The sequence below is a fragment of the Rosa chinensis genome, chromosome 5 (genome assembly GCF_002994745.2).
Source record: "Rosa chinensis cultivar Old Blush chromosome 5, RchiOBHm-V2, whole genome shotgun sequence".
Lineage (NCBI taxonomy): Eukaryota > Viridiplantae > Streptophyta > Magnoliopsida > Rosales > Rosaceae > Rosa > Rosa chinensis.
In genome coordinates this window covers 79,684,156-79,700,349 of record NC_037092.1, presented here as the reverse complement: position 1 = coordinate 79,700,349, position 16,194 = coordinate 79,684,156, and positions in this window count along the sequence as shown.

Sequence of the window (16,194 nt, the reverse complement as noted above, 5' to 3'; positions counted from 1 at the left end):
GCAAGTACATGAAGCAAGGTCCATATGCTTTTCATAAACAATTTCTCGATCCTTTTGAATCTGATCACTTCTTTTCTTGACCAAGTACAATCTTTGATTGTCATCCTCTCTCATAAGTTGAAACCTGTAATTGAAAAGGCTAATATAGAACTCACATTGAAATTGTTGGAAATAGGCACGAGTATAAATTCCAGACATTTGAGATTCCATAGGATGAGGAGTATTCAACTGAGGCTCTTCATTTGCATCAATATGGGTAGAAACTAACTCTTGATGACGTTGATGTACAAGTCCTCTATGCGAATCACAAAGTCTAGTAATGAATTTTTGTGGTCAACATACTTCTTGAAAAATGAATGACAACTTTCAGCACGTTGGCTACTTGACATTCCAGCCGAGAAAATGTGATTACAGTATGCAGGCACCCATGATGCTCGAATGTCATCAATTGATTGAAGCCATCCATTTTCACTTAAACTACTCTTCTCAACAACTTCCTTCCACTTCTTATCAAATTCTTCTGTCATCTCAGAGTTCCATACATTGCTTCTAAAGTCATCATAATAATCATCACATTTGACTGCACCTATCTTTTCAGAAAACTTATTTAATATGTGCCAACTGCAATACCTATGGAATGTGTTAGGAAGAATTTAGGCAATGGCAATCTTCATAGCAGGATCTTGATCAGTAATTATCATTTTTGGGGGACTTCCTCCTGGCATTGCTTCTAAGAAAGTATTGAGTAGCCAAACAGACGACTTTATGGATTCATCACCTAAGAATACACAACCAAACATAATGGTCTGGGCATGGTGGTTAACACCTAACAGTGGTGCAAATATCAGCCTATATTTGTTAGTGTTGTATGTTGTATCAAAGATAACTACATCCCCAAAGAAACTATAAGCCCTCCTTGAGGTCGCATCTGCCCAAAAACAATGTTTGATTCTATTTTCACTGTCTTCCTCTATCTTGAAAGTGAAAAATGAATTCTTCTCCCACTGTGCTAAAAAATGAGCATACAACATATCTCCATCATGTCCTTTCAACTCTTCTCACTTATCTCTTTCATAATTGTATATATCTTTCCCTATGCAACCCATATTCTCAATTCCTCCCAATTTAACTTCAAGCAAACTGATTTGTTGGTGGGTTGGAATATTTACCAGTCCAAGTAATTCCATGGGTAAGCATTTGGTAGCATTTGAAACTTGACGATGAGATGGTAATAAATGAACTCTCTCTGGAGTTGTCAAAGGATGGTTATGAGCCTCCGTAAATTGAGTGACTACATACATACTAGATCTTTTCACTGCTGCAATCTTTGCTAGACAACCTGTTCTTATGATCCCTTTTCGTTTTTTTGGTAGAGCCATTCTCTTCTTTGAATGCCCTTCTTTGCGACAACAAAGTTCTTGTCTTATAATTTCATAACCATCTTTACTCTAGGCATTAAAACTTCTCCGAACACTAAACCCAGCTTCAAAAGCATACTTGTTGTAAAATTCAAAAATCTCATATAGTGTTCTAAATTCACGGTTTTTTGTAGGCTTCAACTCATCCGCTTCTTGAGGAGTGTACACTTTGGTGGTCTCAGCAGAACATGAAACTGACTCTAAATTCATTGCCTGAAACATAGTCCCCGTCCCTATAATTTTTCATTGCAAAACAGTGAAACCACATAAAATTAAACTACATAAAGTTGACAATTTTATAATCAAGGCAGTGAATGAATGGCAAACCAATTAAACTAGATTGATAATAACACATAGAATCCCCTGCAACGTCATCAACTGAATGAAGACTATTTCAAACACAAAGACCCATATATGATTGAAAGAAAAGGTATTCAAAGACCTTATCAAGATTTTTATTATATCTTATTCATAATCATCCAAATCAATGAAGAAAACCATTAGTTTTTTAGCTTTTATCGATTCAAGGCCCCATCATCCAATCCAAAACCAAAGTCAACAGAGAAAGAAGACAGTAAAATACCTGAATTATGAGAGCCTTTGTCCCTAAAGGGTACAACAACAGTTTTCTCTCTCCCTCTTCAGAAACATCACAGGAAATTTAAGTATTTTAGATGTAGAGGGAGTGAAAGAGCAGGAGTCAAAGAGCGGGAGCTCTAGGTGCGTTTTATTTTCGATCCGGGTATATCCATTTAAAACCCGCTCGTATGACCTTAAACAAATCCTTTTTTTTTGTAGAGTTTAATCATAACCATTGAGGTTCATTTAACCAGATCCAATGGCTAGTGTTCATCATCCGCAGATTTTAAAAATTACGGACGTCCATAACTGAGCAACGTTGTGTATATATATATATATATATGGTCAAATTGAACATGACTATTTTTTCTATCATTCTCTTTGTGAAATTGTTTGCCTTTTAGTATCTTCTGGACATGTTCAAAGCTTTTCATATCTTTTTGATTAAGCTCAGGCACAACCATCTTTCTGTTATCAAGATCTTCTTTAAAGCTTTAATTTGGTTCTTGTTTTGAATTTGATCAACTAGGTCAAAATTAGTTATTTTTATAAACCTATATTTATATACCATAGACTCCAAATGACAACCTCTATCAATTCAAAGAAAATGGGAAAACCGACCGTTGGATGAGATTATTACAATAAATTATGAATGGTAAAAAATTTAGCCAATTTCACCATATATTCGAATTCGATCGAATTGGTCAACCGTAGTTATGATATGTAGAATATATATGCACATATTTTATATAGAAGTATGAGAACTATTGTCACTTTACTGTGAGTTCTTTTGCTTGAACTCTTATAACATATTCTATATAGAATGATGAGAACTTCCAGTTTCACCATAACCCAAATTACAGCAGATTCACACACACACATATATATATATATATATATATATATAAATAATAGTTTACCGGCTTTTACGGGCTGGGCCGGATTTCAAACCCCTAAACCAAGCTCGGCCCTCTACCCACCGGGCTTATAGCGGGCTTTTTTGCGGGCCTACGGGCCTCCATCGACCACTTGATCCGTGGGCTAAATGATGAGGCCTATGGGGAGGTGGGTTTTGGAGGTCCAAAGCTTTCATTGCTGAGAAAAAGAATTGGGAAAAGGGGAGAAGAAGGGGATTGGAAAAATGAGAGCGTGGATTTACAGCTAGAGGTTCAATCTCGACATGGTCGAGAATTAAGCGAGAGGCATCGTCCTACGGTAGCACATTCAATTTCTTCTTTCCTTTCTTCCCACTCTGTGTCGGCAGAACCCACCCAACAATTCAGCAAACTTGGTTATATGGCCATAGAAGGAAGAAGAAACCGATGGAAGCATCTAGTATACCTAGGTCAATAGTAGCCTAAAATTGTGAGAAAAAAGTAAGGGGAAAGCGTCTTTTCGACCCCTTACGAACAGTGCTAGCGGCTTTAGATATATGTATTAGAAAATTCTCCCGCCCGATGCTGCAGGTTTAATTCTTTTTTTTTTTTTTTTTTCATCAAATCATGATCTACATAATATAATACAATAATAATTTTACATATTAAAACAACTGTTATTTTAATCAAGCTCGTAAAGAGAAAGAATGGTATTTTAACGAAGCTGGTATCAAGTTTCTACAATGGGGGTTTAGCACTAATCTAATTCACTGGCAGACTCAAATGCATCTTCAACTGAAGTGGACTCATCTGCAGATCCATAGACTGTACATGCAGAATCCCAGTTAACTTGATTATGCAGAAGATGCAAGAAATGTAAAATAAAATAAAAAGAAGGAAATATACAAACAATCTAGAAGTAGTTAATTACAGTTTGTTTATCTTCTTAGGTATGAACAAAGCAAATCCCAATTAAATCCTAAACCTAAGCTGCTAGTTTCGCAGCCCCCAAACCCTAATCCTCAACCTACGACGTCCCCGTCCCTTTTCACTGCAACCACAACCCAACCATGTCGAATATCGATGATGTCACTGCCTCCTTCGCAGCCTCCTTGGCCCTAGCTGGTGGTGGGGAGGTGATTGACATAACGGCAATGGCAAGCGGATCTCAGCGCCGAGCGTCGCAATCCTATCTCCTAGCCCGTCCTTTGGCAGCCAAACCTGTAGCTTTGAGTGATCTTAAACGCTTTCTTAAGCTTCTATGGGTGCTTGACAAAGATTTCAAGATCCAAGAGAGAGAGCCCAACCGCTTTGTTCTGAGTTTTGATCTCCTTCGTGACAGAAACAAGGTATTAAAGGGAGGACCTTGGTGTTTCCACCATGCTCCTACCGTGCTCCGTGAGTATGATGGGGTGACGCCAATCCGAACAGTGAACTGAATTCTCTCTATTTCTGGGTTCGTATCACAGACATCCCACCATTATACGAGGTACGTCATACTATCAAGAACATTGCCTCTGTGGCTGGGAAATATATTGAACTGGATGAGAAACTCTTTGATAATTCAGGGAAGGTTAGGGTTCGGGTTTTGCATGGCATAAACAAACCTTTTTTTCCTGAAAAAGACTTTGAAATTGGATATTGGTGTGGAAGCTGAAATTTCCTTTTCTTTGAAAATCTTATGGGCAAATGCAAAGCATGTGACCTAATTTCCATGAGAATGGTCGCTGCCCTACAGCTGATGGTCTGGCAGTGCCATGGGTTGAACATGGCAATCAGGAAAAAAGGCTGGAAATCCCTAGCCCTTCCTTGGGTTTTAGTACCTGCAGATTCACAAATGGAACTTTCAAATTTCAGGGCCTCCAAACCCCAGTTCTGCCTCCTGTAAGTAGAGCTCTCTTTGGCTCTAAAGACGTATCTACTGGACACAAACCAATTTTGTTGCGTGCTCAGGACACTAGGTCTTCTTCTAGTGGAGATAACATTCTTGCTTGGGTTCCTGTGGAGAATGGGTCAGTTAAGAAGTTAGTGCTCACCAAAAGGGATAGGTCGGCCTCCCAATACTCATCCTCGAAGAAACTGAAGGTACTTCTACCTGATTTGTTTACAACTCCAACATGTTTGGACATGCCTACCAAGAAGCTGAAAATGCCGGAGTTTACTACCAAGTTCTCTGCCAAATCACTTGGGATGGTTGAGGCTCCAGGTAGTATTTTGGTCCCTAAGGAAGCAAAGCAGGAGGTGAAATCTGAACCTAAGAAGAAAAGAGGAAGACCTCTTGGCTCCAAAAACAAGAAGCCGTCCACAGCAAAGAAAGTTGAAGAAGCACAAGCACTCTGCTTTGCCAATCTTACCAAGCCTCCAAGCTCTAGTTTGAAGGGCAAGGAGAAAGTTTAGTCCTTTGTTTAGAACTTGCCTATTTACTATACTTGTTTCATACTTGATAGGCTTACTTTAATAAGTGAGCATGAAATGTCCGTAGTGAATGGTGTTATCCTGTATACCACTGTTTCTTATTTGCCCTCTGTATCAAGGCAGTGGAAAAGTATATAATGTACCGTTCTAGCATGAGTTAATGAAATCGTTTTGATTTGATTAAAAAAAACAAAGCAAATCCCAAAACCTACAAAAAAAATAGGTGTAATCCCACATTCCATCAACCCGTACTTCCATCCCACCACTCCTTCCCCAAGCGACTTAGACACCCGCCAGATGACCCACCACCACCCAAAGCCTCCACCGCACTCTGCTGCATCTTTCTCACCCTCCCCCTGATCTCCTTCCCTTCCTCGCCTTCCACCACTAACCTCACCACCCTCTCCACCTCCGCCCTCCCCACAACTCCCTCATCTCCCGCCTCCGGCCTCACCGCGACTCCCATCTCCACCAACGCCCTCGCATTCATCTTTTGCTCCGCGTAAAGTGGCCACGCCACCATTGCCACCCCGTGCACCATGCTCTCCATCACCGAGTTCCACCCGCAGTGCGTCACAAACCCATACACCGAGGGGTGGCTCAACACCCCCACTTGTGGGGCCCACGTCGCCGTCACCATCCCCGCCCCTCGTGTCCTCTCCAGAAACCCATCCGGAAAATACGACGCCGTAAGGGAAACATTACCACCAGCTTCGAAGAAGCTTCCCGAAGCACTATCCGCTCCGAGAGGTCTCGCCACCCAAAGGAATCATTTTCCACTCAGCTCCAACCCATGAGCCAACTCAGCCATCTGCTCCGCCGACAGCGTCCCTCCACTGCCAAAAGACAAGTAAACAACCGAGTCACACGGCTGCTTGTCCAGCCACGTCAGCAACTCTGATTCCACATTAGCCTCTTTGTCTTTGGTTAGGGGTATGATGGGATGAACCGTCGGCATCGGCAGATTGACAAAGAAAGGGTGGTTTCTAAATGTGCTCAGCGGTACCGGCTCGAGTTCTTCCCATGTGTTCATGAAAATGCCCTTGACGAGTGGGAACCGGTTGCATAGAGGCAAGACTTTTGGTACCAGAACATCAGGGAGAAGATCGTCAACCTACAAGGGCATGCAACCTGGAAGAAAAACCCTCTCTTTGATTTTACCATAATCTCCCTTGACCTCTGCATGAAGCGTAGGGTAGTAGATGGTCAACGCCAAAAATGAAGCGGAAGCAGTCAAGAAAAGATACGTTGGGATAGAGTGGTTGCCGGCGGTCTCGAGGGCTTTGATGCAAAATGGATCGACTATTAGAGCCTTTAGCGGCAGTTTGTGTGAGTTTAAGTTGGTTAGCACCGAGGGCAGTAAACGAAGGCTCACTCGGACAATTTGAAGGATCCGAATTGCTATGATGTTGTTGCTTAACACATCAACATGAGGGAGGTGGATGACGTGGAGATCAGAAGGGAGGGTGGGGTTGTTGTTGAGAAGTTGAAGCTGAAGCTGCACGGGTGGTGCGTCAGTGGTGATGGCAAGGAAGCTAACTTGGAAGCGAGGTCGACGACAAGCCGTTTGGCTAGCTCGAGGAGAGGGGTCACGTGACCCATGCCCGGACTCGATAGTGTTAGTGTGAGTCAAATAGTGTCTTATTTGACTTGGTATCAGAGCAAAGATGTGAAAGGACTTTGTCTCCTTAATTCTTTGTTCTTCGTCTCTTCCGAGACCGATCTTCGTCTTGTCACAGATCGGTTTAGACCAGATCTTCACCTGCAATCATTCATCAGCCAAGACCGGCAGCCTTCAATTAATTTCAGTCTGCTCAGATTGAGTCCGGCTGCTTCAGAACCGCTGTGCGCCGTCAACCACCGTGCGTCGTCCGACCCAGACTGGTCGGCTTCCAGATCGCCCATGATCCTAGCTCAACCATAGCAGCGTCGCTCAGCCACGGCAGGCTGCTCAGCCGCATCGCTCGGTCCACATCAGCGTCGCTCACTCAAGAGGATCCCAGATCGATCGATTCCAGCCCAGACAACGATCCGATCCTCGCCCAAACTCGGGACGATTCCAGATCTATCTCTTCACTTGGTCAACTCGGTCAGTGAGTCAACTCGTCTCAACTAGGTCAACACAGTCAACCAAACTCGGTCAACCCATTCAACTTAGTCAAACAGGTTCCAAAAAAAAAAAAACTGTTACTATCTGTTTGTTTTTGTTTGGAGACATCTGTTATTCTTATTTCCGCTGCGTACTTTGAGATTTGTGTATTTTTCTATTGTATTATTGCAATGGGTGGTGATTACAATGAAGGTCAGAGTTCTAAGACCAATGAGGTCCAGAGGGTTGAAGTCTCTGTCAAGAGCTCAGAAGGTGGTTCTTTTGGGGGTACCAAACTCACTGGTACCAATTTCTGAACATGGAAGAAGATTATGTTTGTTTATCTCCGTGGCATACACAAAATGGGGCATGTGACTGGAACAATCAAGGCTCCTAGTGAAGATGATGAGGAGGCCTATGCTAAGTGGGAAGATGATGATGGGTTTGTAATGTCAATTCTATTTCGAGCCATGACTGATGATGTGCTACAGATGGTGGAGGAATGTGAAACTGCTGAGGCGATATGGAAGACGTTGGGAGATCTGTATACAAATGAGTCTGATTTTATACAGGTTCATGAGTTGATGGGCAAAGCTGCAGGAATGCAACAGAATGGGCAACCAATGTCAGTGTTTTTTTACCAAGCTGAAGAATGTATGGGCTGAAATTGATCAGAAGCGTCCTTGCAAGATCAAGAATCAGGAGGATATTGCATTGTACCAGAAAGAAAAGGAACTTGAGCGGGTTCATGCATTCTTGCGAGGACCTGATGCAAAACATAACAGTACCAAAGGAGAATTGCTTAGAATTCCAGATCCTCCTAGCTTGACCACAGCTTTTACATACATTCGTAAGGATGAGTCTTAGCAGGAAAGTCTCAAACAGGCACAAGTTGAAGTATCCAGCCTAGCTATTCAGGCACCAGCACCTTTTCTTCAACAGCAGAGATCAGTCCCAGTTCATCAGCAATGACCTCCACAAGGCTTTGCTAATCGTGCTCGTCCTCAGTGTTCTTATTGCACCGATGTTGGGCATATTCGAGAGACTTGCTGGAAACTGAATCCGCACCTCAAACCTAAAAAGCAAGGTTATCGTCCTAAGGCAAAAGCAGCTGCTATTCAATTGGTCCAAGAACCAGATTTCTATGGAGTGGCTGGACAATATCATCATACAGCAGGTGGGGCTACTCCTATAGCCTAGCTCTATAGCTGGTCGGGGTAAGATTGGTATGGCTTTAAAGGTTTCTAACTTTGTTGGTTCTGATACATGGATTATTGATTCTAGTGCTTCCGATCATATGACTTATGACAAATCGTATTTTACTGAATTGGTTTCCCCACCAGTGTCCTATGTAACTAATGCCAACGGTGAGGCTTTTCCTATGTTAGGGTCAGGGTCAGTGCATATTACTCCCACTTTAGAACTTCAAAATGGGTTATATGTGCCTGACTTATCTCATCACTTGATATCTATTCCACAGTTGAACACTGAGTCTAAATGCTCTGTAACTTTTTATCCTATGTATGTGATTTTTCAGGATCTTCTCACCAGGGAGATAGTCGGTCGGGGGTATCTGAGGGGCAGGTTGTTCCATCTGGATCAGACATACGCAGGAGAGAAACCAGGAGCACAGTCCCGAGCCTCTTTGACTTTGAATTCTGATAAGTTAAGTGAAATTTGGTTGTGGCATCGCCGTTTAGGGCATTCATCTTTTAGTCTTATGAAAAAAACCATGCCTACTCTGTTTATTGGTGTGGATGAGTCTGTTTTACATTGTGAAACATGTGTTTTAGCCAAGAGTCATCGTGCTACTTATTCTCCTAGTGTTTCTAATAAAAGTGTTATTCCTTTTGAGTTGATTCATTCTGATGTTTGGGGACCTTCTAGAGAGCCTACTGTATCGGGTATGAGATACTTTGTGTTGTTTATTGATAATTGTACGAGATTTTCATGGGTTGCCCTTCTTAAAACCAAAGATGAAGTCTTCCTTGCTTTTCAAACATTTCGTAATCTTGTTCAAACACAATATCATAGCACCATTAAATTCCTTCGCTCTGACAATTGGGGGGGGGGGGGGGGGGAGTATGTTAACCATGTGTTCCAAGAGTTTTTTAAAACCCATGGGATTGTTCACCAAACCACGTGTCCGCAAACACCAGAACAGAATGGAGTGTCCGAAAGGAAAAACCGTCATTTACTTGATATGGCTCATGCCCTTCTTTTTAGTGCTCATATGCTAAGTATCTTTAGGGCGATGCTATACATGCTTCCTCTCATCTTATCAATCGTCTTCCATCCAGTGTCCTTAAGGGAAAAATTCAATTTGAGGTTCTTGCCTCTCATGTCTCCTTACCATCATTTCATAATCTTCCAGCTCGTGTTTTTGGTTGTGTTGGTTTTGTCCATGTACCAAAAAACCAGAGGTCTAAGTTGGATGCCCGGGTCCTTAAGTGTGTGTTTGTTGGCTACGGAGGCTATCAGAAGGGGTACAAGTGCTATCATCCACCAACCAGAAAGTATTATGTCACTATGGATGTTACTTTCTTTGAAGACATGAGTTATTTTTCCTCTTCATATACAGCTCTTCAGGGGGAGAATTCATATTTTGAAGAGCTGTATCATGGAGAGGGGGAGGAATAAGAAGAAGAAGGAGAAGTCACATAGCCAGGAGGTATTTTGACCGATCCAGTTGAGACTATTACCAGGCTGCCTCCAGCAGCAGAAGCTCCAGACATCCAAGCACCAGTCTCCATCACTCAGAATGATTTTGAAGACACATCTGCCCCTCCTGCCATCGCTTCTACCCCTGACCCACAACTTCCTGGTAGTGAAGATCACCCATTTGAGGTATGTCCATCCACTGATACTAGTATTAGTGAGTCTAATGTTGAGTAATTTGTGTTACCACATAGGACCACTCGAGGTCAATCAACCAAAAGATATGAACCTACTCTTACTGCCAAATCAAAATACCAAGTAGCCAACTATATGTCCACTAGGAGGTTGTCTAAGTCATATGAATAATTTGTGAATCAAATATCTGCTGTATCAGTACCTAACAAAGTGCAGGATGCATTGGGGGATCCAAAGTGGAGGAAGGCAATGGATGAAGAGATGGAGGCGTTACAGAAGAACAATACTTGGCAACTTGTGCCACCACCACAAGGCAAGAAGGTAGTAGGTTGTTGTTGGGTGTTTACCGTGAAGCATAATGCAGTTGGATCAGTGAATCGGTACAAAGCACGCCTTGTAGCAAAGGGGTTTACTCAGACGTATGGTATAGACTATGATGAAACTTTTGCTCTTGTTGCCAAGATGAATACTATTCGGGTTCTGCTCTTGTTCGCTGCTAGTTTAAACTGGCCACTCTGACAGTTTGATGTCAAGAATGAATTTCTTCATGGAGAGTTAGCCGAGGAAGTGTACATGAGCCTTCCACCGGGGTATGTAGTTGCTTCTCCTGGTGATTTTGTATGCAAATTGAGAAAATCTCTGTATGGTCTCAAACTGTCACCTCGTGCTTGGTTTGGAAGATTTTCACAGTTCATGCGGAAAGTTGGTTACAGGCAGAGTAACTCAGACCATACCTTGTTCCTCAAGCATCAACAAGAGAAGGTAACAACTCTAATTATTTATGTAGATGATATGGTAATCACTGGTAATGATACTATTGAGATGGATAGACTGCAAAGACAGCTAGCCTCTGAGTTTGAGATGAAGGACTTGGGTGAGCTTAAGTACTTCTTAGGAATTGAGGTAGCCAGGGGGAGAGAAGGAATCTATCTGTGCCAAAGAAAGTATGTCCTTGACTTACTGACAGAGACAGGTTTGTTGGATTGTAGACCTATTGATACTCCTATTGAGCAAAACCATTGTTTAGCTGAGTATCCAGATCAGGTACCTACTGATCGAGCTCGCTATCAGAGGTTAGTTGGGCGCTTGATTTATTTGGCTCATACTAGACCAGATGTTGCATATGCAGTGAGTGTGGTGAGTCAGTTCATGCATAATCCGAGTAAGAGTCACATGGATGCTGTTTTGCGAATTCTAAAGTACTTGAAGTCAGCTCCAGGAAGGGGAGTACTGTTTTCTAAACACAACAACATTCTTGAGGTTTGTGGCTTCACAGATGCAGATTAGGCTGGAAATATCACAGACTGGAGGTCGACATCAGGTTACTTTACTTTTGTGGGAGGTAATTTGGTTACATGGAAGAGTAAGAAACAGAAAGCTGTGGCACGTTCTAGTGCTGAGGCCGAGTATAGAGGTATGGCTCACGGAGTGTGTGAATTGTTGTGGCTGAGAAATCTGTTACGTGATCTGGGTTTCAAACTCAAAAATACCATGCAGTTGTATTGTGACAATAAGGCAGCTATCGACATATCACAGAATCCAGTACAGCATGACCGTACTAAGCATGTGGAGGTTGATCGTCACTTTATAAAGGAGAAGCTAGATGCCAAAATTATTAGCTTTCCTTTTGTTCCAACTGAAGAGCAACTTGCAGATGTACTTACCACAGGAGTTTCTAGGAAGGCGTTTTATGACTCACTAAGCAAGTTGGGCATGGTTGATGTATATGCGCCAACTTGAGGGGAGTGTTAGTGTGAGTCATCATTCCCTATTAGGAATAGACTATAGGGAAATATATTGTTGTAACTACTTACCTTGTATATATTGTGTAGTACAGTAGTACACAATAGTCGTAGTACGATTGTAGTCTGTTTATATACACCACAGAATAGGTGTAATAATATAATATATGAGTAAATTCATTCTCTCAATAGTGTCTTATTTGACTGATAGCATCGCTACGTGTGGCTTCTGGGTGTCTTTTCCATCCACCGCCATCATCAGATGATTTTTTTTTTTCTTTCTCTTTTTTGTGAGAAGAGACAGAACTGGGAGTGTCAGAAGGTGCAGCACTGGGTTTATGAAGAATAAAAGAAGTTAACCAGGATGTCAGAAGTACTAAACAAAATAATCTTCAACGAATAAAGTAATTGTTAATCCAAAAAAAAAATAAAAAAATAAAGTAATTGTTAGGTGTACTATCTTTGAATTTTTTGGATTTTATGTCCTTTATGTATCACCTAAAAAGTAAAAACTAATTAGCTTAGAAAGTAGGATTAAATTATAAATTTAAAATTGTTAATGTTCTTGTGTCATTCCGAATGTGGGGTTCCACAGTCCCGTAATCCCAAACTAACGAGAAACCGATTTGTTAGGTGTATTTTCGTGGCCGGCTTTTGCATACAAATTTTCCGAATTAAGTCGATCTTCTTCGATGTAACTAAATTAATAATATTACAAGGCAAAAGTTCAGACCGACAAAAGAACATGTAGCTCGATCATTTGGCACTAATGGCTTATTTTTGTGGAGAACCAAAAGCCTTTTATACTAAAACAATGTGGTTTGGCAACAAATAGAAATGAGACGCAACTCGAGTGGCTATTAAACAAAATGTCACCCAATTGTACATGCAAATGTCTTACCAAATTTATTCTCAAAAAAAAAAAAAAATGTTTTACCAAATTGCAGCACACACATGGATAACCAAATAGTGCGATTTGGCGGAAATCAAAATATGAAGATTGAAGACTCGAAGTCATTATCTGCTTTTTTTACCCTTTTTTTTTTCCTTTCTACATTATGATAATGCATGTCAATTTAAGTTCTATATGCCTTTGCCTAAAACTCAAAGAAATGGGCCATGTGGCCTTTTCAATAAACTAGTTCAAATTGGGATACAACTTATCAGCTAAAACTGAGAAACCTAATCTGTATCTAGACCAGCTAGCGATTGAATTTTGGAGCAAGGTTAGGGTTAGGATAGGCAACTGCATTTGCAAGAGATCTGAAGAAGCAGCAACACAACGATATGAAGTCGCTGATCAAGAAACTTATCGCAAGCTTTTCCCCATTATTTATCAGTAACCCTAGCAGTACTAGTTGTTTAGAAAAAACCAAGGACTGTGGTGAAGAAAGGCTTCGGACCATTAGGGGTTGCGGATAAATCCCTGTACATGTGTTTTGGTGAATCTCCTCTGCCCACAGTGCAGGAGTGAACTGTTTTGATGTCACCCAACCGGAAAAAGGGGGATATATAACCCTTACTCCATCTGCTTTATTTATGGTTCCGACGACGAGAGACTCTTCTTTTATAAAAGAAAAAGTTCAATGATCCTTTATATAGCGAGCTGATTTCATCTCAGTCTCAGTTGTGAATTTTAATTGTGAAAGCAAGTAAATTAACACAAGGCCAAATAGGCAAATATACAGCAAAAGATTTGTTTGAATGCATAAGTCACAACAATCTTATATATATACTGTTATACACCCCATCATTTTCTACTCTCAAACCAAAATGCTAGCTTGCTCCTACTTCGGAGACGAAAAGAAAAAGGGCAATCGGTTTAGTTAGGTCACGACATAGGAAGTGAGCATTTCATTGGCCCTCCATTTACCCAAATTCCGAACCCAGTTTTAGGAAGGAAGGCAATCCTCAAATCCAAACACTGAGGGTTCAATAAAACCTTTTCAGCTCCCCAGCAGCCGGTCGTATATGTAGCTGAAACAAACATTGTCAGGTTGAAACTCACAATTGCATTCTCATCTCGTTGCCTATTGATCTCGTCTGAAACCCATCTATTCATTGTCATTGTTCGATATTTTGATATCATCATGTGCACCGATCTATGCTCCATGTATCCCAACTCAAATGGTTCTACTAAGAACATTGCAAGAAAGTTGTTGTTGTACGAAATCGAGCCCTTTATGCTATTGACATGAACCGTCGAGACCAAGTTGGGTTTCTCTATTTTAAGGGTTATATCCCAATCAACCCTGAATATTGTGTTTGAGATGTTAAAGTTAGATAGAAAAAGAGAGTCGAGTTGGAAACTTGGAGTTTGGGGAACCAAAGACATGGAGGTGAAAAAAGAAGGCAAGGACAAGACTGTCCCAAATGTAACCATTAGAATTATGAGTTGGACTACGGTAACATTAGAAATGTAGTGTGATTTCATTGACTGCTGAACGTGAGGGTTTGAATTAGGGTTATTTGAAATTGGAAGTAGGGGTGAGCTTTCTGGGCCTTCCGGAGCTTTGAAGTTAATTTCCATTAGAATTAAAAAGCTATGAGTGGAATTTAATGAAAGTCTTTGTGAGAAGATGAAAGAGAGATAGGTGCGAAGAAAGTTATTTAGAATGAGAATGTCTTGACAACTTAAATAACGTTTAGAGATCGTTAGAAACAAAAATATTTACAATGGTATTTGTTAAAATCAGTCAAAACGAAACGGTTTTAGGTATAGAAAATAAGTAACTAGATTGAAAAGGAAAAATGTGTACATCATTTTTTTCAATTAATTAACAGACAAAACAAAAAAGGTTAAAAATCATGACCATCTTTTGAATTAATGCTAAAATAGTACGATTCTTCTTAAAATGAACAAATGTTTTGAATACTCGTGGACAAGATATAAGAATTTGCTTCCCTGTTAGTTTGTTCTTCATCTAGATGAGTTGCGTTAAGCATATGATGTTAAATTGGCCCTTTAAAAAATTTGGGCACTAATATTATGCTCTCAGAATACCGTAAAATTGCAAATTATTACTTGATGCTTCATCTTCATTAAACTAGGATTTTACGAGGCCAAACATCATTCCAGTCATTAAGCTAGTTTTATGATCACAATGTGGGGTATTTGTATTCATTTGTTCCACATGATTGTTTTCAGCCAAGCAACAAAGATTAGGAATTAATAATGTACATTGTTTATTGACTTCATATTACTACCACTAGGCCAATAACCTCAACATACAACAGTTTTTACACAACGAAAAAAAAAATGTTGTGTGATGATGGAAAGTTAATCATACAACACGATTAAGAACCTTACGTTGTATAAGGCCATAAAAATTTTGAAGTTTTTATGTAGAAGGTGATTGCACAACACTAATAAGAATATTTTGTTGTGTGAATGATAAAAAAAAAAAGAGTGGCAGATTTCCCTCCTACCTTCACTCAAATTTGGCTCCAAATTCTACCTCACATACACTGATTTTTACTACATAGTACAACAGTTTACTTGTTTCTGTTGTATGAGTGTAACTGGTATAATGTCATACAACAGTGTTTAGCTTTGTGTTGTCCAAGTGAGGAAAATGTAGGAGGGGATATTTAGATGTGCCCAAAAATGATGAAATTTTGCTTGAAATGTTGGTTACTTGTGTGATGATTTTAGGTTCTTACAAGGTAATGATATATTTATGTCTTCTGAATAAGTAAGGATAAACATCTACGCCAAAACTGATATTGTGATAGTACATAGGCGGGAGTTTTCCCGCTCAGACTCTCAACTCAAATTTATATGCAGATAATCCAACAATAGAATTTGATTTATCTGTTGTATGTGTCATGAGTAAAAAAAAAAAAAAAATCTATATACGTCCGTGAAGAAAGAAAAAAGCATCCCCAATTCATTTTTTGTCTTCGACACTTCATCAACATACAACAAAACTTCTTCTCATCCCTCCTGTCTCGCTCTCGCCTTCTCTTCATGATTCTCTTCCCTCCCAGAAATTCCAACTATCCTTCAACATCGCGCTTGGGGAATTTCTCTCTCTCCAATCCTGATTGTCCCTAATTTCACTTCTCTATCTGCAAATCAACCCTAAATCTTCCATCTCTAACCCCTTAATGGCTCTGACACCTTCTTCCACCAAATCCTAACCAAAACCCCACAACCCAACCATTGACTCTAGTTCTTGAAAGATTACCCGTCACCAAATCCCAAGTCAACCCTAAAATAA